The sequence below is a fragment of the Physeter macrocephalus genome, chromosome 14, assembly GCF_002837175.3.
Source record: "Physeter macrocephalus isolate SW-GA chromosome 14, ASM283717v5, whole genome shotgun sequence".
In the NCBI taxonomy this organism is placed as follows: Eukaryota; Metazoa; Chordata; class Mammalia; order Artiodactyla; family Physeteridae; genus Physeter; species Physeter macrocephalus.
The window spans coordinates 57898913-57926340 of NC_041227.1; the positions used below are offsets into that span (position 1 = coordinate 57898913).

General features: G+C 42.6%; 1 protein-coding gene and 1 non-coding gene across 4 annotated transcripts in view; both read right to left on the reverse strand.

The window, feature by feature from the left end:
- Nucleotides 1-27428, reverse strand: part of PARN (poly(A)-specific ribonuclease) — a 159233-nt gene that overhangs the window by 44401 nt on the left and 87404 nt on the right. The window lies entirely within an intron of this gene.
- On the reverse strand, nucleotides 14083-14154 carry TRNAK-UUU (transfer RNA lysine (anticodon UUU)). Its single transcript has one exon. It is a non-coding gene; the product is annotated as a tRNA-Lys (tRNA).

The following is a 27428-nucleotide window of genomic DNA, read 5'->3' on the forward strand; positions in this document are numbered from 1 at the left end:
CCAGACTTGGGACCCGGGCAGCTGCAAAAGCACCGTGACGTCTGAAATAGAGTATACCCACTTCTGCATACCCACTTCTAGCAAAGTTCTTGGATCAGAGTAGTTCCCAGTAAATATTATGTAAATGAAGCATGGTAGAATGCAGCAAGAGGTGATGGACACACCAGAACTGGACAAGGGACTCCAGTACTTCAGAGACCTTAAACCACAGGGGAAAGACAATTGGATGAGAGGCAGATACTCCCCACATACCCAGCCTCTGACACTTTCATCTTCACTCCAAGTGGACCAGATCTGCCTAAAACTTCTCAGCACAATAGGAGTTTATAGACTGTCACGCCCTAAATGTTTAGCCATCTAAAGAGAAAAGCAAAATAAAACAACAAAAAGAAAAATAAGAAAAGACACCCACTCTTATTATGCACCCCAATGTTCACTGCAGCACTATTTACAATAGCCAGGGCATGGAAGCAACCTAAATGGCCATCGACAGACGAATGGATAAAGAAGATGTGGCACATATATACAATGGAATATTACTCAGCCATAAAAAGGAACAAAACTGGGTCCTTTGTAGAGACGTGGATGGACCTAGAGACTGTTTATACAGAGTGAAGTAAGTTAGAAAGAGAAAAACAAATATCGTGTATTAACGCATATATGTGGAACCTAGAAAAATGGTACAGATAAACCGGTGTGCAGGGCAGAAAGAGAGACACAGATGTAGAGGACAAACGTATGGACACCAAGGGGGGAAAGTGGCGGGGGGGTGGGGGGGTGGGATGAATTGGGAGATTGGGATTGACATGTATACACTAATATGTATAAAATGGATAACTAATAAGAACCTGCTGTATAAAAAAATAAATAAAATAAAATTCAAAAAAAAATTTTTTTTTTACTAAGAAGTTTGCCGTACTTTTCAAATATTCACTCTAGAGTTTAACAGGAAAAAAAGAAAAGAAAAGAAAACAACCCTAAGGGTATTAAAGAACTTTCACATTATCCCAAGGAAGCAGATTGAGTTAGTGAAATGTGAGCTCAAAAGAGCATACGCTCTGACTCACTACAAGGAGGGAAACAGAAAGTACCCAGCTCTGCAGATACACTATCGACCAAAGTCACTCAGATCAGACAACCACAGAAACAGGATCCTTTCTTTAAAATCTTATTCCTCAGGACAGTTACTCTTCTTGCTTTCAACGGACTACACTTCTGACTTTCTTGGCTCATTTATCTAACCACCCCACAATCTGTATACCCAACAAACATCATCCATCCGTGCCTCTGTCTAGCAGCTGCTCACTGGGTGTCTGTCCCAGGGACGATGCTAGACATTTGGTAAAACAAGACACAATTTCCACCCTCTTGAGGTCACCCTGTCACACGCAAGCTTTATGCAGCTTCCTGTAAGTTTGAGACTACCCACTAAAACAGGTTCATCTATCAATGCGATACATGAGAACCCACAGATTCTACATGATTATTCTGTCCCGATCGTTGGCAAATGAGCATCTCCTGGATTTTCCTCTTGAAGTTTCATTCCTTACTCTAGCAGGTTGATTTTGAAGTGTGCCCCACAGGGATGACATGTGCAATAATTCCTCTCTCGAGTTTAATTTGGATTACCAAGTAAAAGAGTAGGCTTGAGTCAACATTCCTCCTGAAAGCAGAGGTGATGATAGGGTCATAAAGGAGCCAAGATGATCTACTTAGCAGCATTTGATTGTTTCCAGTAATTTAGCTCTCAGCCCCATGGACAAATGTTTCAAAAATTCCCTAACCATGGTGGGGAATTTATCTGAGCACATTTGGAATTAGGATCACTTAAAGGGGGAAACAAATAACAATCCACTTTCCACGGCTGGCCTTCACATGGCAATAATTTACCAGCATTCCTTCAAGTCCCAGCAGCTTTGCAGCTCTCGGCCTTTAATCTGGAAGCCAAGCTCTGGCCCAGAGCCACCCTTCTAATGGATGAATCAGCAAAATGAATTGGCTGTCAGCTGTGTCCTCCAGTGATTCCAGCTCGCCTGTCAGAAGCAGCGTGGCACAGGCAGCTTGGTAACACTAACCTTTTCCAAATTTGTCAGGAAAATGATTCAAGGCCATCTTTTGGCCATGCCACTTTGTGAAAGCCACTGCGAAACCAAACACGGTGAAGGCCCTTCCTGGTTCCTTGTGGGTGAGTGAGAGCAGCTCCTCTCCCCCAGTCTCACCCACCCATGGCTTCACTGTGCCGGGTCCACTGTCTCGACACTTTGTGCATTTAATCTTCACAACCACCCCATGAGGAAGAGATGTTCTAGTCATCACACAGATAAAGAGACTGAGCATCAGGGGAGCCGAGCAGCTTGCTTATGGTCTCATAGGGTGAGCAACAAGGCTGTTATGGAACCAAGACGTGACTTTTTTCTGAAACATAACACTGCCACAAGTCTGATATATATTTGTGTATATTTATGTGTCCGTTTAGATGGACGATTATCTTATAAAATGCTTCCTTTAGAGGAGTTTTAAAGAACTACTTAAAATGTTGAGATTTTTTTTTCTAAAAATGTAGACCCTTCCGTCACTGTCAAGAAAAAATCTCTCCAACTAAGTTGAGAGATACATAATGTTCATGGACAAGAACACTTAACATAAGACATAGAGTCCTTCCTAAATTTATCTCTAGATTTAATGCAGTTTCAGTTTTAAAAATTCCAACGTTTTAATAAAACAATGAAAAAATTTTAAATGAGATTAAAAAAAAAAAATCTCAACAGAACACAGAGCAGTGGTAACCAGGGACTGGGGCAGGAGGTCGACCGCCAAAGGGATGAGGGAATTCTGGGAGTGATGGAACTGTCCTGTATCTTGGTTGTGGTGGAGGTTACATGATGATGTGCATTTGTTAAGGTGAAGACCTGGGCAACAGAACAGTGTATATTTCACTGTATATAAACTACACCTCAATTATTCTGTGGAATTTAAAAGGTTGATTCCAAATTTTAAAGGGAAGACAAATGGCCAATGATAGCCCAAACATTTCTGAAGAATAAGGAAGGGGGACTTGCCTTGATAGCTAAAAAAGCTTACTGTAAACCTGTAGTACTTAAGACAGTGTAGTAATGGGACAGAGATAAACTGACCAGTGGTACAGAAGAACCTAGAAACAGACCTATGCATCTGTGAAACTTTGATTTTTGACAGAGGCAGCATGACACTGTGCAAAAGGAAAAGTTGGAAAAATTGTTTATCCACAGGAAGAAAAAAAGAAATTGGATTCTTACTCACACCAGGCCAAAAAATCAACTCCAGATGGATGAAGCACTTAAATGTCAAAAGCAAACTTTGAAAACTTGAAAAGAAAATAGAAGTGAATATCTTCCGGAGCTTGAAGTAGGAAAGAATTTATGAAGATACAAAAAATGTTAAGCATTAAAAAAAAGATCAATAAGTTTGGCTACATTAATACGGAAACTTTTGGCCACCTGAAGACACTTTAAAGAGAGGGAAGACAATCTACACACTGGGAGAAGATATTTGTGACACAAACAATTGACGGAGGATTAGCACCAGAATACATAAAAATGCCTACAAATCAGTAAGAGAACACCTAACAGAAAAATGGGCAAAAGACACGAAAAGCATTCATAGTCGTTTCACAGAAAAGGGAGCATATAACGCCAATAATTATATAAAGAGTTGCTCAACCTCAGGCAAAGGCAAATTAGGAGCCAATAAGATATCATTTTGTAGATCTGTAGAGGGAAAGGGAGAGGGAGGGGGAAGGGGGATGGGGGAAGGTGAGGGGAAGGAGAGAGTGGGGAGAGAGAGGGAGAGAGAGAGAGAACCAAAAAAGCAAGAAAATGATCAGCATGACTTTCAGAAGAGTGACTGCCACCCACAGGGGATCAGGGGGATGGGATGGGGAGGAACAACAGGTAAATGTAATTTATTAACAATATTTTAGCTCTTTGGTTGAGTGGTGGTTTCACAGATGTTCATTACATTTTAATCAAATTGTTTAGTTTTGCTGTTGTTTTACACTGTCCAACTCCTAAGGGCCATTTCTGAGACTAAGTTACAAGGGCTCTGTAAGACGAGGTAAGAGTTACTCCAGTTTCAATGTCTTCAGTGATAAGGAGGTGTCCCTGAATGGTCCGTGTGCTGCAAACAATCACGGCTGCTAAACGCAAGGCTTCTCAGACCTTCCGAGGGAGGCTGAGGACATTTGTGCAGCCTGGTTATTAAGTGGCTGCAATCACTTTACTGCAGCAACTGCTGGAGGGGGTGGGATGGGGGGAGCATCAGGAAACTGCAGAAGCAGTCACACACCGTTAGTCCTGTATTTTCTGCAGTGGCTACCCTCAGCCAACATCAGGTTCTCAGTCAGTTTCTAAGGGAATTACCTATAATGCTTATCAATCCAATGGTTACAAGAAAGAGAAATATTTATTGGTTACTTATTCTGCCAGGTATGGAAAAATCCTGTAAGGATTATCCTGACTCTATAGATAAGGACAATGAAGCTCAGAAGAAGTGACTAGTTCAAGGTCTCAGAGATGACAAGTGTTGCGATCCAGACCAAAGCTACATGCTTTTCATGACACCATGTGCACTGGAAGGGTCCCAGACCGTGTCATTTAGAGTTAACACAGGCAAATGCCTCTGTCTGCAAGAGACTCAGTCTGTCCACCTCTCCATACAACAGTTATGTAAAAAGCAGAAGGAATCTCTCCATGATAATCTGGTATGTTAACCGCCCACCCGAAGTGACGTGTGCTGACAGTGGCCTCTGCCAGCTTTGCAGACCCAAACCCTACACCCTACCCACCAACGTGTGCTTTAATGCTCTATGGTGCCCACTTCTGACACCCTTCATGACCTCTCCTGACCCCTCCCTCAGCCGCCAGCCTGGGGCCCTCCACCACTGTGCCCTCATTCTGGGTTTTCACCCCACACCAGGAGGGCGCCAAACATCGCTTTGTGTTTGCTTGTTTATTTACATGTGAACATACCAGATTCAGAAGTTTTCTCATATTCCATATAATTTGATCAACTTTGCGTTTTCAACAGCATGACCATTTTTTGACTTTTACCAGAGAGATAATGGAGGGTTTTATCTCGGACTCTACAGGAGAACTAACTTTACAAAAACACTCAACCCTAATAATGGTCAGCCCTATTTTACCCTTGCCAGTCCATCCTCTTCTATAAAACCCTACAGAGTCTTCAAGATAAAGTGCAAACCTGCTAGAGGACATCAGGGCCTTTAGCTTGGTCCAGACCTCACTTTAATGCTGACTCTTTCCCCACGTTTACCCAGGCGCTCTTGGAGGGAAGGGACCTTAGCTTATTCATCTGGTACCATTCATCATGGTAGCACCTGGGCTCTACCATGGTACTTTGGCAGGAATTTCATTTGACATTGTGGAAGGAGGGAAGAAATACAGCTTTTGTACCTGCTGTCAGCTTGTTTCTACTCAAGAGAAGAAAGCCAGAACCAGGATACATATACACAACATCTTCAGTGAAAAATTCCATGAGGAAGGGTGGTTCAGCAGATGAAGAGCCCTGGGCTGGAAACAAGAAGAGCTGGCTCTGACTCTGAAGGGCAGGCTCCCTTGGGCAGGAGCAGTCTGTGCACATTGCCACACCTGAGCCTCACAGCAATGCTGGGAAAGAAATGGCAACGGCCCTTGATAGCAGACTCGGTGAGGCCAATGCACCTGCCCCGGGCACATGGTCAGGACCCAGGGCTTGTGATTCCTTGTCCCTTGTTCTTCATACATTGCATACTTATCCAATAAAGGGTTGCTTGTTTGTTTGTTTGTACAGTACTAAGGCTAGGGAATTCCCTGGCGGTCCAGTGGTTAGGACTCCACACTTTCACTGCTGAGGGCCTGGGTTTGATCCCTGGTCGGGGAACTAGGTTCCCACAAGCCTTGCACCACAGCCAGAAAAATAAATAGAAATAAAAAAATAAAGTACTAAGGCTGAAGAGTGAAAACTAAGGCACATGAAAGAGATCCAAGCACTCTAAAGAGCACAGCGGAAATAATGGAGTAAGAGGCAGAAGGGAACTGGGTTCATTCACTTCTGCTTTCCCCAAGCCTCTATCATAGCACCTGGCATGTAGGAGACACTCAGGAAAGGAAGTGGACTAAGGCCAAGGGAGCAAGCTCAGGCCACGATGCTTAAAAAGATGTGAAGGGCAGAGTACGAGAGCAAGAACAGCTGAGCGTTCACAGAACCGGGCTCGTACCCACCCCTGGCACTGGGTGGTTGGTACCGTGTGGGCAGGTGCTGTGAGCCCTGTGACGGATAAGGACCAGAGCAAACTCAACAGGCGCCCAGAGAGGAAGTGGGTCCCGTCCTGGTTCCACCACATACAAGTCACGCCTACGACTCCGTGCCCCCTCCATGTCACCCCCTCATTCTGCTCACGGCTCCCACACCTCATTTCACCTCACAGTCTCTAATTAAGGCCAAGGAAGTGGATGGGGATTCCCTGGCTGTCCAGTGGTTGGGGCTCCACGCTCTCACTGCCGAGGGCCCAGGTTCGATCCCTGGTTGGGGAACTAAAATCCCACAAGCCATGCAGTGTAGCAGAAAAAAAAAAAAAGCCAAAGAAGTGGAGAAGAAAGCACTCTCCATAAACTGGACAAAGGCTGACATGCAGACATGGTGACATTCACTTAAAATCTACGCAAAGGGAGGCAACGAAGTCAAGTGGGAAAACCACAGGTTCCGAGGCCACAGTGGCCTAGGTTCAAAGCCTGCCCCGATCTTAACTTGCCTGAGGCAAGTCACCTGCCTCCCTGGGCTTCCCTTTCTTTATCCATAAAACGGGCATATCTACCTACCTCAGAAAGCTATCAGGAAGGGCACAGAGTACCTACGCAGAGCTCTCAGCGCAGGGCTTGGCACACGGTAGGTGCCTAAGTAATGAGGCTATGGCTGTTAGATCACAAAACATATAGTTCAGACTAAAAGAACGGTGTCTAAGCCACATAAGATATTCTACAGTGAGACAGATTCAGCGAGCTGTATAGCTCATCACACACTGGGGGGCGAGAAGTGAGGGAGGCCTCACAGACCTGAGTCTGCAAAGCTCACGCGACACTGCTATTGTTTAGAATTGGGGTCTTTCCCACGCAAAAACGTGGAAATAAAGTGGAAAATACAGGAACCGATACGTCAACCATACTGGACAAGTATAAAATCCAAAAGTCTGAACTATAATTTTAAAAAATTGAACTGAGGCCAAAATTAGTCAATTAATTTTCACTAACTCTCCTGGCAACACCACAGTCCGCTTCTGAAATGTGCGTCTCATTAATTCATTCCACAAACACTGGCTCCAGGTACTGTGCTGGGCACCGGCGTGTGGAGGAAGGGAAGAGACGGTCCCTGCCCGGAAGAAGCTTACAATCTAGAGGAGGAGGAAAGGAACAGAAAGGATTGGTAGGGGAGCACCAGGGAGGCAGGAATCGGGGTGAGAAATGATGATTTCAGCATGAGGAGGAGCAAGAGGTTGACTGTGGGAAGGAAGCTGCTGCTTAAGCTCTCGCTCCCATGGCCTCTGCCACCTGCCTCCACTTTTACACTGAAGGATGTCACCAAGGAGCAGTGCTCGCATTAACCAGCCTGGGTGGTTTTTTTTTTTTTTTTTCTTTTTTCTTTTCATGGTTCCCAGCTGAAAAGTCGATTAAGAAGAAATAAAGCTACCATTTATTGAGTGCTTACTATATATAAGAGCTGTGCTGACTGCTTTACAAACAAATGTATTTAGTTCTCGCTTGTTCATTTATTCACCCTTCCACCTGTTTGTGAACACAGACACTAATGTACGAAATTCTCACTTGTTCATTTATTCATCTATCCACTCATTCATGAACAAACACACCATCTTCTATGCATGGGCAACTGGGGCTGAATCAGAGACCTGGTCCTTGTATTCGCCGGGAGGGAAGGACAGGGCATAGAGCCCCACACGTGTGCTGAGGGTTAGAAAAGCGCTCTGGAGTTTCCAGCGGGAGCTAGCTGGTCAAGCCCAGGACACAGGGACCGTTTCCCTAAGGAAAAGACATTCAGCCTTTCCTGAGACTGGAGGCTGGGAGAGCAGACAGCGTCAAAGACACTGGGGGTAGGGAAGCGTGTTCCAGACAGAAGGAACACGGAGTGAGGAGACACAGTCTTGACTGAGGAACTGAAACACGACCTTAACAGTGGAGACTAAAGAGGGAGCGGGGAGGACCTGAGGTGAAGCCGGAATGATGGACACGCCCCCGAGGGCTCCGGCTAAGTGCAGAGGGAGAGCCACCATGGGGTTTTAGTCACCAGGAGGGTGCGAGTGTGATCTGATGTGTGTTTCTACAAGATCACTGCGATTGAAGGGGAAAACAGGAATGGGAATGGAGACGGCATGGAGTAAGAAAAGAAGTCCTAGTGGAACTCTGAGGAACAGCAAACATGTAATCACCTTACAGATGGGGAGGAGCAGGCAGGGGAGCCTGGGACGCTGTGGGCCGAAGAGGAGGTGACTAACTTAGAAAGTCTGGGGCTGTGGAGCCCAGGAAGGTAGGATGGGTCAACGTACTGAGCAACCAGGCAAGAGGAGACAAGGGCTCAGGGGCTTTATGGCACGGAGTTCACCAGGGACCTCAGCTAAATGAGAGGGCACGATGGCTAGGGTGATGAATCCAGACCGCTGGAACTTGTAAAGGGAAAGAAGTCACGGGGAGCAAAGGGAGCTGGGATCCAGGAGTCCTTTTGAAAAGATGGATTCGATTCGGCAGGTTTTCTCACTGTTGGAAGCAGCAGCAGGTGGGCCTGGGGATAAGGGACAGCGAAAGGCCTGGAGAGGAAACGGGGCCCAGAGCACACGTGGGGACCCCACTTCCGAGAGAAGGGAGAAGCAGGTGCAGAGCTTGATGAATCTGGGGTAGGAAGCCCCACCCGGAAGCCGGCTGTTTCCTGGGTAAAGGGAGTGGGTCTTCCTGAGAGCCCCAGAGCTGAGGCCGGGAGGACAGGAAGGGCAGAAAAGGCTGTGGAGCTGTGACTTACGAGGACCCAGCTGGAGACAGCGGCCTTCTAGGCAAAGTTACCAATCCACCCGTGCTCTTTTTCTCCTCAAAGCAACCCCACAAGGTGGGCAAGAACTCTGCTTTTACAGACACGGAAACAGAGGCTGAGAGAGGTTGAGTAACCTGCAGAGGGCCAAGATAATGAACTGGCAGAGCTGGATTTGAATCCTCACCTCCCTGGCTTTGATGCCAGGCTTCCGACGACACTTTTAACCTGCCCCTCGAATCTGTCAACACAGCAGCTGCTCTAAACCCAAGCCAGACAAAAAAAGGTTTTCACAAATGCTGACATAGCTCCTTAAAAGATGGGGTAGTGATGTGCAGGAGGTAAGAATGATTTTATGATGGAGTCAAACAGGAGCAGATGGAGTTCCAAAAAGTTTAGAATTGAGAGTCACTTTAAAAAAAAGACAGAGAATGCCTGTTTGTGTTTTTTAAATAAAGACGAAAACACACAACTTAAAATAGGGAGCTGGGAAGCAATTCCATACTTAACGGTCTTGACGAACTTGACAGACAACTGAAAAGACCTAAGGAAATTTGCAACATTCCTCACACTTCATGGGAAAAAATTAAGATTGATGTCTCAATTACACAGGAATAATTTAAAGTAAAATCAAAGATCTCCTCCTAGAATGTGTGAAATGGCAGATCCTAAATGTCAGGAACACTGAATAAATTGTACTCTAGGGAAGACTAAACAGTACATGTTTTAGTTATACTATTTTATAACAGTATCTTTAAGGTCCACATAGATCACAAAGGAGTACAAATAAATAATAATCATGGTTTACAGAGAGGTTACCATGCACCAGATGCTGTATTAGCTCTAATCCTAATATATTACCGTATGTTCTATAATATCCTAATATATTAATCCTAACATACACTCTTTCATCTCTAATCGTACCTCTACAAAACAGTCCTATTTTGAGTATGACAAAACAGAGACCCAGATAGGTTAAGCCCCTTGCCTGACATCACAGTGCTGGACAGTGAAAAATGGCCAGATTTAACCCACTGCTGATACAACCTCCCCCTACACGGGTACCTTTCACGCTCTAAAGGCATACAGTGCCCAGTAGGTTTTAAGTTGCAACAGTGTCACCAAACAAGACCTATCTTTTCTAGGCAACGCACTCTGATGTTTCCTATTCTGTTTCTTTTCTCTCTTCTTTTTTATTCTGGCGTCAACTAGCACTGATTTTCTGACCCACTGATGGGCCATGACTCGAAGTTTGAAACAAGCCACAGCTCACTGACACCCACCATTCAAAGTGGCATTTCTGTGCGACAATGCGCTTTGTGTTCTAAAAGGTTAATCAACAAAAGAACTTTTAGGACACAACCTATTCACCAACCAGAGCCAGTGTGTAAACTGAACTGCTGGCTCGAGGTAGTGGCCGGGTCTGCAGTCAGAGTAAAGAAGGGTTCACTGGTTCTCGTTAGCGATGTTTCAGATGCCAGACACAAATATACACCAAATATAAATGTCCCCACATACACCAAGACAACACTTTTGGACTATTAACCTTGTCAGTTTGAGCTGTTTATGAAGCATTAAATCTGCCACAATATTAGTGCTATTGTGATAACACATAAATGCACCAACTTTTCTCCACGTCCCAAGACCATGTTTACAAAAAGCCTCACAGAGCAGCATATTTTCAGACTTAAAGGTTTCAATAGGTGAAAAGCTTAAAGTCTGTTTGTGTATATGCCAACCAGATACGGGAGATGCTGTACTGCAATATTTACACTTTCATTAAATGTCTCTCTGTGGATGTTTTGATGTGGTTTTCATTTGATAAAAGAATTTACTTACAGCTCATGACTAGGCTTATTCATTAACCAAGTGAAACCCAGGAGGGAAGGAGGGGGCCTGGGAGAGAATGAGAATGACAGGCCTTTATCAGCCAGGCAGGGCTGAGCTATCTTACCTGCAGGGTGAGTCATTACCCCTGGGAAGGAGGGTATCAGTCCCCAAAAGCAAAGTGGCCTCTCCCAACCTAGTAAGAAGGAGTCACAGAAATTCCACATAAACTGTCCATACAGACAACTCCGTCTATGGTTCTCGTTAACCCTTCCTTGCCATGCTACCAACCTGGAAACTTTCAGGGTTCTCATGATGGCACCATGATGCTACCTATGAAAAGAGCCCTCTTCCTAGTCCTTAGTCCTGCCTTGTTCTCTACCCCACTCCCCACCCCTGCAATCCATCTAGAGATGCGGAACCCCCTGAAATCTACATCAAACGTGACTCGCCTCTTCAGTGTCTCCAGGACACCCCGCATGTGATCTGTTACCACCAAAAAGGTGAGGAAAACAATGCCAACACAACCTCCTTTAACACTCAGGCCAGCCTCCTTAGTGCCTGCATGGAGCCTCACTGGCACTGTGTCCAGCCTCTATGGAGAGAGAATCGATTCATAACAAAAGCAATGAAATCTGCTCTTCAGACCACAGGCTGCCTTGGGACAATGCAAGGTATTTGTTATAACCGGCAATGTCGGACTTCAGAAAAGTATACAGAAAGAATCACACGCTTCTCCAATGAGGAAATAAAGAAAGAATGACGAAGTTAGCCTTATTTTCCACATCAGTTTTACTCTTTGCCTTTGCTGACACTATGTGCCCAATGACCAATTTATTTCACTGGTGGGTTCTGTCTGTAGACCACACAGTAAAACCCTACAGATCACCAAACAGGCCAAAGGGGCAGCACAAAACTGAGTAAGAATTACTTTGGTTTTTAAAGTCCCATCCCATCTTGGCTTTTAACACATTCGTTCTACACTTGTATTATTTTTCTCCTTTTAAGTCACCAAACCATCTCCCTATAGGCTTCAGGGCTTTAGGAGACTAATCCACCTCTTCATTTTCTTCATCCTTAAGTCTGTCTCCCTGTTATGGGAGGTGGTCGCTGCCATCATCAGTGGTCAGACCTACAGGCAGCATTCGGGTGTGACACAAGCATGTTAAGCTGCCAAAAGCAGCTGAAGCAGCTCAGTGTCAAGCACATACATACACAGGAGAGTGGGGGATGGAAAGATAGGAGAGAGAGGGACAAGGGAGGGACGGGGAGAGGAAGGGGGAGGGGAGAGCATGCCTTCCTGAGAGGAGGCCAGAGGGTGAGCTCCTCCCATTCGGTGAGGAAGTGCTTTTAGAAGATGGCAACTCCCCAGATTCAGAGAAGTAACAAGTTTTTCACCACTCCTGAACATTTAAAGAACCTGTGAAATATTGTGTAAGCAGGAGAATAAGGCAGATTTTCTTTTTTAATTGATACTGGCATCGGTCAGCTTTCCTGTCTGAAGTTGTTAAGATCTCTACATTGTTCTGAACAGTCATTTTGTTTTTTACATCCTAAGGAGAAGTAAATGTAGATCTTTTTGTGTGTTTGGACATCCAATGGAAAATCGACTGGTTAGAAAAAAAGAGTCAAATGTTACATTTAAAAACACTTATATGAAAAAAGAAACTGAATACAGTGGCAAGTGTTGTTATACTGCTACACTTTAAAGCAGCGGTCCCCAACCTTTCTGGCACCAGGGACTGGTTTCCTGGAAGACAATTTTTCCACGGCCGGGGGTGGAGTGAGGGTATGGTTCAGGCAGTGATGCGAGCGATGGGGGGCAGCTGATGCAGCTTGGCTCACTTGCCCACCGCTCACCTCCTGCTGTGCCGCCCGGTTCCTAACGGGCCAAGGACCGGGGACCCGGGGACTCCTGCTTTAAAGTATTTTATAACATTACATCTTAAAATTCCCAATGGCTCAAGAGCTTCCGACAACATCAAAATGCTTAACACAAATTAGGAAATTGAAAAACAACTTTTGAAAGTCATGTATGGGTAGAGCAGAACACAGAATGCCTTCTGACTGATAACAGAGCATTCAGGGATTTTAAAGTACTCTCTACTTTTATTTTTCCCTAGAAAAATATTATCACCCTTTAAATGATAACTCTGCAGTCCCACATCTAATGCCTCTAACATAAGTAAAGTCTCATTTTAAAGCATGTAAACTTAAGTTTAATGAATGAATTTACTTATCCTGCCTTTGCACAGCATTATGCTATGATTTCAATGAAGAAAAATATGAGTATCTGATAGCAACTTGCATGGGACAGAGCTGCAAAGCTCCACAAACCACGTTTCTGCAGGGCACTCACAGACAGACTGGTCCCGCACCAGGTTAGGGCAGCAGTTAGAGGGCTTCACCAACAGGAAATGCACAAGCCACGCTTGCTTCTAAGGCTACAACTGGACCCTTCTGTCAAAACCAAATCAGCAGCACGGAGGTGCATGGCTATATACAACACACTCAGTGAAACAGTCCACGGGTCTGACTCACAAATGAAACAATTTTGACTAATGTAAAAAAAGAACATGTTTTCAGTAACGAATCCCCCTCAGGACTTGATTTGGGAGGCAAACTGTCCAGCTTCTACCTTTAAATGATAGACAAATGAGAACAGAGGAGAGAACGAATGTTAAGATTCAGGCAGAGGTGTGAAAAATAAAGGAGAAAGTCGGCTTGCAGAGCCAAGTTTATCTCCTACTCCGCCCTGAGTAGTCAGCCAAGAGCTGATAGAGGGCTTTTTCCTAAAGTAGGTAGAAAAAAATCCCCACCAGCTGGGGGTTGCCAGGCAACCTGCCACATTTTACTAAAGCAGGAGCAGTGAGAATCCCCAGAGGGCAGCTGGAATGCTGCGTAATGCCTTCTCCCAAGATCCAGGTGCACACCTGCCCCACAAGCCCACCCTGGGGCGGACGCACACATGGGGAACAGCTATCTTAGTGCGGCCTGAAAGTCACAGGCATGGTGCAAAATTCACTCCAATCTCGGCCCGCTCTTCTCCAGCTAAGGCCAGGGCGCAGCCAGGATTCACTGCTGTCGCCAAAAAAAAGCACAAGCAGACCCTGTAACTTGGTTCTCTAGAAGTCTGGACTAAATGCCGTTGGGTTTTTTTTAAGCCGCACTGTGTGGCTTGCAGGATCTTAGTTCCCTGACCAGGGATTGAACCCAGGCCACGGCAGTAAAAGTGCCGAGTCCTATCCACTGGACTGCCAGGGAACTCCCTGTTGCGAGTTTTTTTAAATTTTATTTAAATTAAAAAAAAATTTTTCTTTTTGAGCAATTCATGATTTAAAAGATTTTAATACAACTGTAGGAGCAGAAAGGCCCGATGGAATGAGTGTACGCTCTGGGGTTGGAAAGTCCTACCACTGGGCTCCCCCTTCACCTCTCTGGGCAACTGCTGCCTTGTCCTTGAGCTGAGGTGCTGTCCACAGGTCATTTCAGGGAAAGCACCTAGCACGGTGGAGTTGCAACAGTGTGTCTGTGTGGAGAAGACGGGCAGGGAGGCTAAAGGTGAAAACCACATTTAGTCAAAGTTGCCCTTGAAAATTCCCTTTGAAGGTGTCATGCCAGCATCCAACTTGGCTGTTTTTCCCTCCAGTGTCAGAGCACTCCGCTGCTTCTCCTCTTGCACACCAGGCTTGCATGTGAGGACCAGGTTACTGAAGACACACATGGGTGATCACACTTAATTTCTAATCGGCAGGGGTCACCTGATAGGCGGAACTTGAGAATGGATATTCTCGTGGGAAAAGCAGATCCCTAGCTCCCACTTCATCACCGACTCACTCACTTTCACTGAGTGTACTGACAAGCAAAACCAGTCTCACTACCGAGAAAATAATTTCCCCAATGAGTACATTTGAATTCATGCAAGTTTAAAAATTTTATGATGCTTCTCTAGTTGCAACCGAGTGAATACATAATCCAGGCCTTTGTGCCTGTCCTCTGAGCGCACAGACACAGCTAGTCCTTCTAGATAGGAACATGTTCCAGTCACTTTATGTCACCGCTGATATTTCTCCCAGAGAGAGTATCTAACACAGCTATTTCTCTCTGCTTCCCAGCAGCCTGGGGCTTGCGATGATGACAAGCCACTGAATAACCGTGGCTTGACGTCCCAGAGCATGGATTTTACTGGAGAGCAGGGAGGAAAAGTTAAATAATTAATCTGGTCATTTAAAACATTTTAATATTAAAATAAAATGGATGTATTATAGAGTGGAATTTTTCAAATTTGCGAGGATGGTTTAAATAAAACACGAGACTGCAGAGAAATGCCAGCTCGCGCTCCCCCCGTGCTCCCCTCCTCTCTCCCCACTGCACTGCCCCCCAGGTGCCCTTGCGCATCCTGTCCGAGGGGGCTCCCCTTTGGTGTTAGGGGTACTTTGTGGAGTTTAAGAATAGCCTCCTCCCACAGAGGCCCTTTGTAATAAATATTAACTGAATGAACGACCCATTCTTTCTGGTGTAGTGAGAGCACCAAAAGGGGAAAGAAACCCCTGCCTCCTCTACTTGGCAGCCAGGTGGTAAATGTCATGTTCACGAGTGGTTTACACAAGACAACTCATACTCTCAATGCGCACACGACACTCATGGACCTGTTAGTTCTTCGTGAATAGGAGCAATCCTGGAAAGAGCTGACCGGTGTGAGGAAAGGGTAATGCGGTTATCTATTTTCTCCTGCGAAGGTGACAGAAATGGATGTATCATGTATGAGCAAGGAAAGACGAGGGCAGCCTCAGCTGAGAGGGTGTGCTCTCACAGTTCAAATCAATCTGTCTGAAAGGGGTGATAATACCCCTCTTTCTCTGCATACCTGTGGTCATAATGGGAAGGTGGGAATCCTGTCCTGTAAGCTCACAGCCTGACCCTCGTTCACCTGACAAGTATTTCTTGGCCAAAGTGAAGTGGTCACCTTGCATCCGTCAGCTCATCTACCAAATGATCTGGACCAGGGACCGGGTGAGCTTCGAGCAGCACAGGCCACCTGCCCCTAGAGCTGCAGTTACCACCTCCTAAGACTACATCCCATGTGGTACCCCCGTAGGCTCTGCTACCATCACTGTCTAGAGAAAACGGCAATCTGTTGAACGACCTGCTCAAAGTTCTGCAACTAGTATAAGGAGAGGAACTGGCATTCAGACCCGAGGCATCTTGGTCACCCTACCAACCAGGAAGAATGATGTCAAGGAAGTGACCAGGCACTCGCCACCTGGTCTGCTAGCTGTTCTCCGAAGCAGGGAACACAGGCGATGGTGCTGGTCCCTTCCATGTGCCATCTTCAGCAGACAGATCCACTGACTGTCAGTGGGTGTTCTGTCTGAATGTGAGGGGCGCGCCCTTTGACCTAGTATTCCTCTTTTAGGAAACCAGTCTATGAAAACAATCTGAAACGAGGACTAATTTTTAATGCACAAAGATGTTTAAGGATAAAAAACATATATATATAAAACCACAAACATAAACCTCCAAAATGTTCAACAGTAGGGGAATAGCTAAATAATTGCACTATTCAAATTCATCAAAAATTACGCTTTTCGGGGGGATAAGAACCAAGCAATAAACAATCAATAAATTCTCTCACTAGTTATTTGGACAAAAGTAACCTGAATGTCTACCTCACAGGATACATCATTGAGTCATTCAACAAATATTTGCTGATTACCTACTATGTGTCAGGTACTACTTTAAGCATTGAAAATACATTGAGAATAAAAATCTTCGCCCTCCTGGAGGGTGGTTATATGGGTGTGCTCACTTTGAGGTAATTCATTGAGTGGTATACTAATGACGCTTGCACTTTTCTATATGTATGTTAAACCTACATTTAAAAGTTAAAAAAAGCCTGGTATCATGGAGTTTATATTCCAGTGGTAGAGTGCAGACACTAAACAAAAAAGTAAAATACATTGTGTATATATAGTGCTATGGAGAAAGAAAAGCAGGGAGTGCTGAGATGGGGGCTGCAATATTAAATAAAGTGGTCAGGGAAAGCCTTACTGATAGGATTGCCAAATAAAAATAGAGGACACCAAGTTAAAGCTGAATTTCAGATAAGCAACAAATCATTTTTTAGTATAAGTACATTCCATACAATATTTGGGCCATGCTTAGTTTAGGCAAAATCTGGCAACCCTACTTACTGATAAGATGGCATTTGAGCAAAACTCATTCCTAATGGATTTAATACTTAATGCTTCTAAATAGGACACCAAAGGCAAAAACTATAAAAGAATAAATTGATAGTTGTTACTATGATAATATGTAAAGCTTTGGGGTAGCAAAATAGACTATATTAAGACGTATACAACAAACTGGGACAAATATTTGCAAAATACATAACCCAGCATTAGTCTCTCTAAGCTTCAATTTCTTCTGTAAAATGAAGGGGGAAGATGGTACCTGCATTTCATAAAATAGTTATGAAGATTTCAGAGCAGTGTCTAGTAGCTAATGACTAATGGCTTACTAAATGTTAGAAATGAGTAATCATCATAATAAAAGTGTACTCACAAATCAATAAGAAAAGCACACAACACACAAAATGAGAAGAACCAATTAAACTTCTCAAAATAATTCTAGTGTGCACTTTGCAGAACATAAACTAAAATCTGAATGGCATCCTTGCACAAGTATTACCCATTGAATACTTGTTAATACAAAGGGGGAGAGCTACAATGGAGATTTCTGAGGCCACCATTTAACAAAATTATCAAACAAAACATCAGTAATAATGGAACAAATAGATAGTGTGTGTCCCTCAGTGTGACGTGCTAAGAGGACATCACCTATGTAGCCCTCCTGTCAGACAAGTGTAATCCCAGGAGACAGACAAACCCGAATCGAAGGATACCACAAAACAACACCTGGTCTGAACTCTTCAGAAAGTGTAAATGTTATAAAAAACAAAAACAGGCTGGGGAACTGTTCTAGATTAAAGGAGATTAAAGAGCTATGATGACTCTACTAACTTCGAAGATGAAGGAAGGGGACCAGGAGCCAAAGAATGGGGGTGGCCTCAAGAAGGTGGAGAAAAAGCAAAAAAACCGATTCCCCCCTCGAGCCTCCAGAAGGAACACAGCTTTGCTGACACCTTGATCTTAGCCTAGTGAAACCAATTTTGGACTTTTGCCCTCCAACTGTAAGATACTCCAACTAAACTATAAGATAATCAGTTTGTGTTGTTTTAAGCTACCAAGTTTTTGGTAATTTGTCACAGCAGCAGTGGAAAACTAATACCAGTGTTTGTTTTTTTACAACCTGTAGAAGTTAAATTGTAGAAAATTGAGAGAAATACAAACGCTTCCTGTCCCTAGTTATGCAAATGATTTCTGTTCACAGGACTGTAAAAATACATTGTCTAGTGTGTTAAATTCTCATTTGAATTGCTTTTAACATCTTATTAGTTTTTTCATTAATTAATGAGTTGAATAAAATCTGACACTTGTTTAAAAAAGAGAATTATGATGACTAAACGTAATATATGATCTTGACTTGATCTTGGATCAAAAAATAAAAAAATGTAAGAGACAGTGTTGAGACATTTGGAGAAATTTTATTATGGCCTAAACATTAGATCATATCAATATCATAAATTTACTTTAATAAAAATAATAATAATACATATATACGTGCTTGTATATATATATATATATATATATATATATTACGGATGCGTTTGTGTGTATATGTAGAGTGAGGGGGAGAAAAAGTGAGGGGGAGATAAAGCAAATGTAACAAATGCTGCCGTCTTACCTATAGGGTTATAGGTTTAAAAGTTTTCAAAGTAAAAAGTTAGAGAAAATACCAAAAATAAAATGAAAAGAACTGCTGATAAGAACAGTTTTAAAAAGATAAATACCTAACACTGGACGGATTATAAACTGATATAACCTTTATACAGGGCAACCTGACAATATATGAGAAATTCTAATTTTTAAACTTCTTTTTTTAAACCAATTCTCTGGCTCTATCATGTTACAGACAGAGGCCAAGTGAAATTCCAGAGATTTTATAATTTTGTATTTGCAGTTCCTCCTTTCACACAAAATTCTTCTGCCCAAAGAGGTTTGAGAGTGTTGTTAAAATTAAACAATGCATTAAAAATGAAAAATCACCTAAAAATTCTATAATAAGAATATTATTGAGTAAATTATGGTATATCAACTTGATGGTTTATTTAACTAATGCAGCCAGTTAAAATTTTTTCATAGAGTTTGTACGGGAGCAAAGTTTGCCACCCCAAAATGTGTCTATTTAGCATGAGGATTATTTTAAGCTGATTATTTTTAAGAAACAGAACCCTTAGGAAGTCTTTGTTTTTAACCCCTTCTCCTCCTTTAACTGCCTAAAAGAATTTGGATAAAGGGCCTGATCTAGGAAGAGCACTACTGCCAGAGATGTCTGCAAAGATATGGGCAAAGTGAGGGGAACTCAGCAGGGCCTGGAGACCACAGTCCTGTCTGTCCCATTGTCTCTGCAAGGCCCAGCAAACGTTTGCTTACCAAACATTTATTTTCCCATCTCCATGTGAATTGCCTTCCTCCCCCTTTGAAGTCTCAAACCCCTACCCCTTTCTCCTCCTCTCAGAAGGCATATAAGCCTCAACTGCCTAACTTATCCTAGGGTCTCAGGCTTCTTACGGAGCCTCTAGTATGTACGCAATTAAGTTTGTTTTTCTCCTGCTAATCTGTCTTGTGTCAATTTAACTCTTAGACCAGCCGGAAGAACCTAGAAAGGGTAGGGGGAAACTGTTTCCTTCCCCAACAAGCTTAAGTAACTTGAGAAAACTTCTCAACAACTATTATTAAAAATAGAAAAAATTAAAGCATGCACAATTATACCCACATAAAATAAAGAGGCAAAATACTAAAAGAAAAAAAGAAAAAGAAAAAGAAAGAAATCAACAGAATGTTATGATGATTATTTCTAGGTGATTTTATTTCATCTGTGTGTATGTTTCCCTCCAATTTTCTGTAATGAACATGTATTCATTTCATTTTATAAAATACTTTTAAAAAATAAAAGACAAAAAATTTGGCATTCTTAGACTTGCAACAGAGTGGAATACTTTCGTTACTGTAGTTACCCAATTAAGACCACTGAAAGCTGAGTGCAGGGAACACAGGCTCATAGTCCCACAGTGCTGTGTCCTCTGTAATAACTAAAAGAGAGCCCTATTCAAAAAGAAAACTTTCTAACTGATCATGGGATAGCAAAGTTTTTGATAATTACAGAGGAAGGTTATGAGCTATGAATATGTTTACACATACTATTATTATTATTATTTTTTTTTTTTGCGGTACGCAGGCCTCTCACTGTTGTGGCCTCTCCCGTTGTGGAGCACAGGCTCCAGACGCGCAGGCTCAGCGGCCATGGCTCGCGGGCCTAGCCGCTCCGCGGCATGTGGGATCTTCCCAGACCGGGGCACGAACCCGTGTCCCCTGCATCGGCAGGCAGACTCTCAACCACTGAGCCACCAGGGAAGCCCTATTATTTTTTTATTTTTTTAATATCTTTATTGAAGTATAATTGCTTTACAATGGTGTGTTAGTTTCTCCTTTATAACAAAGTGAATCAGCTATACATATACATATATCCCCATATCTCCTCCCTCTTGTGTCTCCCTCCCACCCTCACTATCCCACCCCTCTAGGTGGTCACAAAGCACCGAGCTGATCTCCTTGTGCTAATGCATATTATTATTAATACGCTGAAAATGTTATACTCAAAAGGCCTGATTCGATGCCAGCAAAGACCAAATAAATTTTCTTTGAGACAGAGCAGTCTCAATATTTTATTTAATTAATTTGGTGTTTGGCTATAGCTCAACCTCAAAAATCCTAATCTAGGCTGAACCAAAATTCCACAATTCATTTCATTTTTAACTACAGGCTTAAGAGAACAGAGTTATCACAAACTAAACAAAAATCTCGATATCATTTCTGAATGTAGGCAAGTCAACATCTTAAGCTGACAACTTTCAACGTTCAATAGAATTTAAAAATTATTCTTGAAAGTAAAGTGTTCTGAGAATAATAAAATTATTCCGAGAATCCAGAAGGTAAAATTTTTAAAAGGCAAAATTTCCAAAGAATAAGCTAAATTATAAATAAATAAAATTATTCTGAAATAAGTAAAATTATTCTGAGAAGTAAAATAATCCGCTTAGAAGACTTCACCTACCTGGAATGACCTCTCAAGACAGCCATCTCCATTGAGAAAGGAACCTCTCCTACAAGGCTACAATCTGCCAAAGAGATGTAAACAACGTATCGATCTGCTTATTCGACCTTACTGATCAGCCCCTGATGTGGCTTCCAGACAAGGTCCCCACCGCATGGATGGGCACTCCAACTTCTAGCCTGCATCTTAGAATACTCATTCAGCTGGCTCTGCTCCCTCACAGAAAGCACAAACAGTGCACTTAAGAGTTACTGAATTGAGCGTGGAGAGAAGAGGAAGAGTGAGCTTAATTCAATAAATAGGACCTTCTGCATGGTTGTTTAGTAATTTTTTCTCTGGCTATAAGTAAGGAGATTATTTTAAACTGTTGTCACAAATGACAAAACAGTGTAATTACCAATACATTTTTAAAAAATTTTATTGAAGTATAGTTGATTTACAATGCTGTGTTAATTTCTGCTGTACAGCAAAGTGATTCAGTTATACACAGATATACATTCTCTTTCACATTCTTTTCCATTATGGTTTATCACAGGATACTGAATATAGTTCCCTGTGCTATACAGTAGGACCTTGTTGTTTATTCATCCAATATAAAACAGTTTGCAACTGCTAATCCCAAACTCCCAGTCCTTCCTTCTCACCACCCCACCCCACCCCAGCCCCGGCAACGGAGTCTGTTCTCTATGTCTGTGAGTCTGTTTCTGTTTCATAGATATGTTCATTTGTGTCGCATTTTAGATTCCATATATAAATGATATCATGATATTTGTCTTTCTCTTTCTGACTTACTTCGCTTAGCATAATAATCTCTAGATCATCCATGTTACTGCAAATGGCGTTATTTCATTCTTTTTTATGGCTAATATTCCACTGTATATATGTACCACATCTTTATCTATTCACCTATTGATGGCCATTTAGGTTGTTTCCATGTCTTGGTCACTGTAAATAGTGCTGCTATGAACACAGGAGTGCATGTATCTTTTCGGATTATAGTTTTGTCTGGGTATATGCCCAGGAGTGGGATTGCTGGACCATATGGCAACTCTATTTTTAGTTTTTTGAGGAACCTCCGTACTGTTTTCCATTCCAATATGTTTTCTTATGAAGAGATATTTGGGGGATCAAAATTTTAAACACTATACCCCATCCATCACTTAAGAGAGCTATCAACTGTATAACAAATAATAAAGATAAACTTATATCATCATCATTATTGTTTAAAACCCACAAATATGAAGCTCAAATACTTGGTCAAATTATCACCAACATCTAAGAGCATGTGAAAAGCGTTTTTATATGTAATATTAACACAAGTGTTAGGGCAAAATGTATTAAATCACAGAGATTTTTATAGCTGGAGGAAAAAAAAAAAGCCTACAGAAGCAATTGTTTCAGGTAGAATCTTGCACATGAATAAGTGCATTTCCCAACCCTTGAGGGAGGGTGTAAATATTTTTCTATTCTTGAAGGAATAAACATTTTGGCATCGTATTTCTTTAGTAAAGAAGGAAGAATATGGTTAAATGTCCTTGTTACTTCTAGTCCCTAAGAAATGGGTTTCACAGCTCACCAGAGTTGAGATATACAACTTATCATGCTAACATATTCCTAACAGTTTTCTTTCAGAGGAGAGTTTAAATCCTCACCCAGAGCCAACAGACAAACAAAAACACCCCAACAAAACAATGACAAAAGCAACTGGTTGGGGGCTTCCCTGGTGGCGCAGTGGTTGCGCGTCCGCCTGCCGATGCAGGGGAATCGGATTCGCGCCCCGGTCTGGGAGGATCCCACATGCCGCGGAGCGGCTGGGTCCGTGAGCCATGGCCGCTGAGCCTGCGCGTCCGGAGCCTGTGCTCCGCAACGGGAGAGACCACAACAGAGAGAGGCCCGCATACCAAAAAAAAAAAAAAAAAAAAAAAAAAAAAAAATAAAAAACAACTGGTTGGAAACATTGCTCTTCAGAAAAGATTCCCAGACACCCAGCAATTAAATTTAACCTGCTCAGCGTTGCTGCAGGCTTTTCAAGCATCTCTGCAGCTGAAGACTCTACCCACAGGGGAGAACACACTGCAGAGGGCTGAAAGAATGTGTTCAGTTGTGAGGAAGAGGAAAAGGTCAGGGCCATTTCCAAAGTATGGGGTAATGAGTTTCACCAAACAAATTTCAACAAAGGCTGCAGGAAAACCAAGTGAAACAACATATCCTCCTAAAGCTGTAAACTGCCATCCAGGGTAGCTTTTTAAATCAATACATATGCAATAGCCAACTTAACCAGTACTGTATTTTTCTAACATTTTCACAAATTCTTGAAAAAAATGAAGGCTGGGAAAATGATCTACTTAGAGATAATTAAGTGCCTGTATAGAACCACAAATTATGTAGGTTTTATAAAAATTCACTTTTTTAAAGCACAAAAAGAAAGATTAATCTTTATGATATGAAGAGGATCAAGGCCTTAAAGAGAAAGGAAACAGCTGCTTAATCAAAATGACAAATAAGGAAACCCAAACCTTGAGCTGGACTTAGTTTCTTAATTTGTCATTCTGCTTTTCCAAAGACCATACCAGGTCACTGCGTTTTAAACCCAGGTCTTCACTGACAACCACAGAAGCACACAGCAGCAGACCACCTAGCTACCACCATCCTGGCACATGGTGTTTTGACTTGCTATGCAGACAATGCTTATCTTCTAGTCAAGCTTGCTCTTCTGCTGTGCTAAACCAGGAAGGAGGAGAGACAGAAGAAATCTATACAGAGAGCAGAAAATGTAGAAAAGAACTGAACCACAGAGGGGAAAAAAAAATTCACCAATGTCAAAAGTTCTGAATGCCACCCAATCATGGGGTTGCTCAATAAAGGTAGTTTCTGGAGGGAATTCCCTGGCAGTCCAGTGGTTAGAACTCTGCACTTCCACTGCAGAGGGGCCGGGTTCAACCCCTGGTTGGGGAACTGAGATCCTGGCAAGCCGCTCGGTGTGGCCAAGGGGGAAAAAAAAAAGGAGTTTTTGGATCATTTCCCCTTCTTACGAGTCCCAAGGACACACAAAAATTAGATGACAAGTTCTTAACTCTTCTATTATCTCCAATCTATACAAGTATTTCCTGTCAACTGTACATTGGTCTTCCCTTATTTAAAAAAATAAAACAAAATTAAAAATTCACTGCTAGCTCAAACCCTAAAAGCACACAGCTTGCTTATCTCCATGAGTTGACACAGGATGATAAGTCCAAGGTTCCGTTATCTGTTAAAGGTCAAGGATGAAACAGCGTGGCCTGTTCTAGGGACGCAGCCTATAACCCACACCCCTAATGCCCTGCTCAGAAGTGAATGCCGTCGTTCACAAAGGAGAGGGAAAGAGAGTCCAGACACATAAACAGAAATCCACTCCAACTGCTGAGAAAACCCCAAGCCACATCCTATTTGATGGCTCATTTAAAAAAGGAAAAAATTACTTGGGAAGTGCTCAAGCAGCAGACAAATTCCAACACTAGTCAGAGAGGGAAGCTAATAATACATCACACATAACGTAAGTTTGAATAACCATGCTGAAATCATGACAAAACTATGAGACGAGATATCTTTGGCTCTCTTCTGCCTCCTGAATTATTAGGCTTAACAGATTCAAGTTGAGATCCATATACTCAGAGGGTTAAATGCATCTAAAAATGTAATTCTGAAAAGCCTTTAAGAGCTAAAAATAAGTGATTTTTCTTTTCTCCTCCTGGAAGGCATAAGTTAAAAAGCCACTAATTGTGTATAAAACACAGTAAGACAAATAACATTATCTTCCACGCTGGAGGCAGAGCTGCCACGGAGTGGAGCACTTCCTAAGCGCCAGGCCTGCACCAAGTGTGGTACCAACAATCCTCTGAACTCAGCCTCATCCATCCTGGGAGGCCGGCAAATGGGGTCTCCATGAGGAGGAGGCTTGCTGATTCGCTACAGATGGATGAGCAAAGGACTATTTCAGCTTCGTTTTCCACAGGAGGAAACCTAGGCTCAGAAAAGTCGGGATAAGTAACTGGCCAACACTGGTTAAGCGTGTTAAGAACCAGGCCCCGGAAATCAAAGTGAGGCCATGGCACACCAAACAGGCCTGCTCTTTGCACTCTGCCTTACGGTCTCTGACATCTCTTTTTATCCATAGGCTTCTACAAAACTTTACCTTTCCAGGTGAAACTAACAATAAAAGCAGTCATCTTGTTCATTTTGAAGAGTTGTTTTTCTTTCCTTTTTTTTTTTTTCTTATAACTAAAATAAATGCTTCTCTTCCAGGACCACCTAAAACATACTTACAGAACTTCAGCAAATATACTATTAAAAATAAAAATATTACAGAACTGTAACCTTGTTAATAAATAATACAAATATGGACTATTTATTATATATATTCATTTTATCTGAGGTCTCTCAAAATCGCTATGAGGGAGCCATTCGTAGGCCATGACAAATGGGTCCCATCATTAATCATTCTAGTTCCCTGCTGGATATCCTGTAAAATCCTGTATATACCATACATACTGTGATACACCACACTGTCTTTGAGTTATGACCCAATCTATGTGGCTGTGACTGGTACTACTGTTTAGACAGCTCACTAAGAACAAAATCTGTAACTTGGCCTAAGGCCCTGCTTGATGGGGCCCTGCCCAGCTGCCCAGCTGCCCAGTCACCTCTTCCCCACTCCCTCACAGCGCTGGCCTTGCTCCCTCTTGCTGATAAGCCTTTGAAAAAGGTGCTGCATCCGCCTAGACTGCTCCCCACCACAAAGCTCATACTCACTGCTCCTTCACTTGTTAGCTCAAAACTCTCTTTCTCAGGGAAGCCTCCCCTAGACTAGCTCTGTTTCTCCTCTTCTGTCCTCTCATCTAGCACTTTCCACACTTTATTAAACTAATTTCTGCCTCTCCCACTAGACTCCAAACTCCACGGGGGTGGGGTATGTGTTGCTCACCCCCTGCATCCTCAGCACCCAGCATATATGCACTAATTTGATAAACTGTTGAGTGCCTTGTGTGTGTCAGGAACCGTTCTGGGCACTGGGGATCTATCATGGACCTCTGATTCTAATAAGGGGAAACAGACATGAGGAAGTGTACAAACTAAATGAAAAATCAAACAACCACAGTGCTTTGGAGAACAGTAAGGCAAGAAGTAGGGGGAGGTGGAAGAGTGACTTTCAAATGGAGTGGTAAGGCAAAGAAATGTGGGGCAATGATGTGACAGAGGAGAGGTGAGGGAGTGTGAATCACTAAATATCTGGGGAAAGATCATTCCAAGTGGGGGAAGCAGCTTGTGAAAAGGCCTGCAGCAGGAGTATGCCTGGAATGAGAAGGCATATAGTGGGCACTTGATAATGATGTTTTGTATAAATGAGATGGCACAGAAAAGCTACATAAGATCAAGCTGTTAATTATCACAGATGCAAAGGGGAAGCTAATTTTTCATCATATAACTTCTCTGTTGGTAATAAAACACCATGTGGTCCACAGAACAAACACAGAAAAGCATCTTTACAAATTCCCCAAATCAACACTTACCTGTTCCTTACTGTCTCCTCAAAGCAAACTTGCCTTTGTTATTGTGTTGGTCAAATTCTAAAATATATACTTGCTCCTGTCTCTCACAGCTCAGCCATAAGCAACTCATACAAAACTTGAACCTAGGTACTTGGAGATGTTAACTTCCTTTTTAAACCAACGTCCCCAATACAAACATGAACTGGCTTTAACTCATCTCGGGTAGCAAATTCTATGGTATGTTGCATTGCCATTAAATCACTAGGACTGACAAGTGAACTCAAATACATATACATGAAAATATTTTATTGCCAACATAATGTTTCTCTAGAGGTTTTAATAGTTAAAAAAAAAACAACAGTCAAAATGAGTAACAGAAAAGGATTGTGTCCAAATCCCATAGGAAGTTATTAAAAAAGAAGCAAAAAAATTATCCCTATGGCCAAAGAAAGCATGCCAAAAAGACATGCCTACAAAGGGGATGAAAGCTGTGCCTAATATTTTGAAGTGAACTGTAAAAATTTAAGAGAATGATATAATATATTTGAGAACAAAATCAGAACTAGAAATACTCAGAAATGAGGGGACGGTACTCAAGAAAACATTAGAACTCAAGAAAGAATTTGATATGAAAGAAATCATTTTATAAATGCAGACTAAATTAGAAAGAATACAAGAATGAATAGATGCAACATGCCTTAAGAAACAGAGACGATGGGGCTTCCCTGGTGGCGCAGTGGTTGTGCGTCCGCCTGCCGATGCAGGGGAACCGGGTTC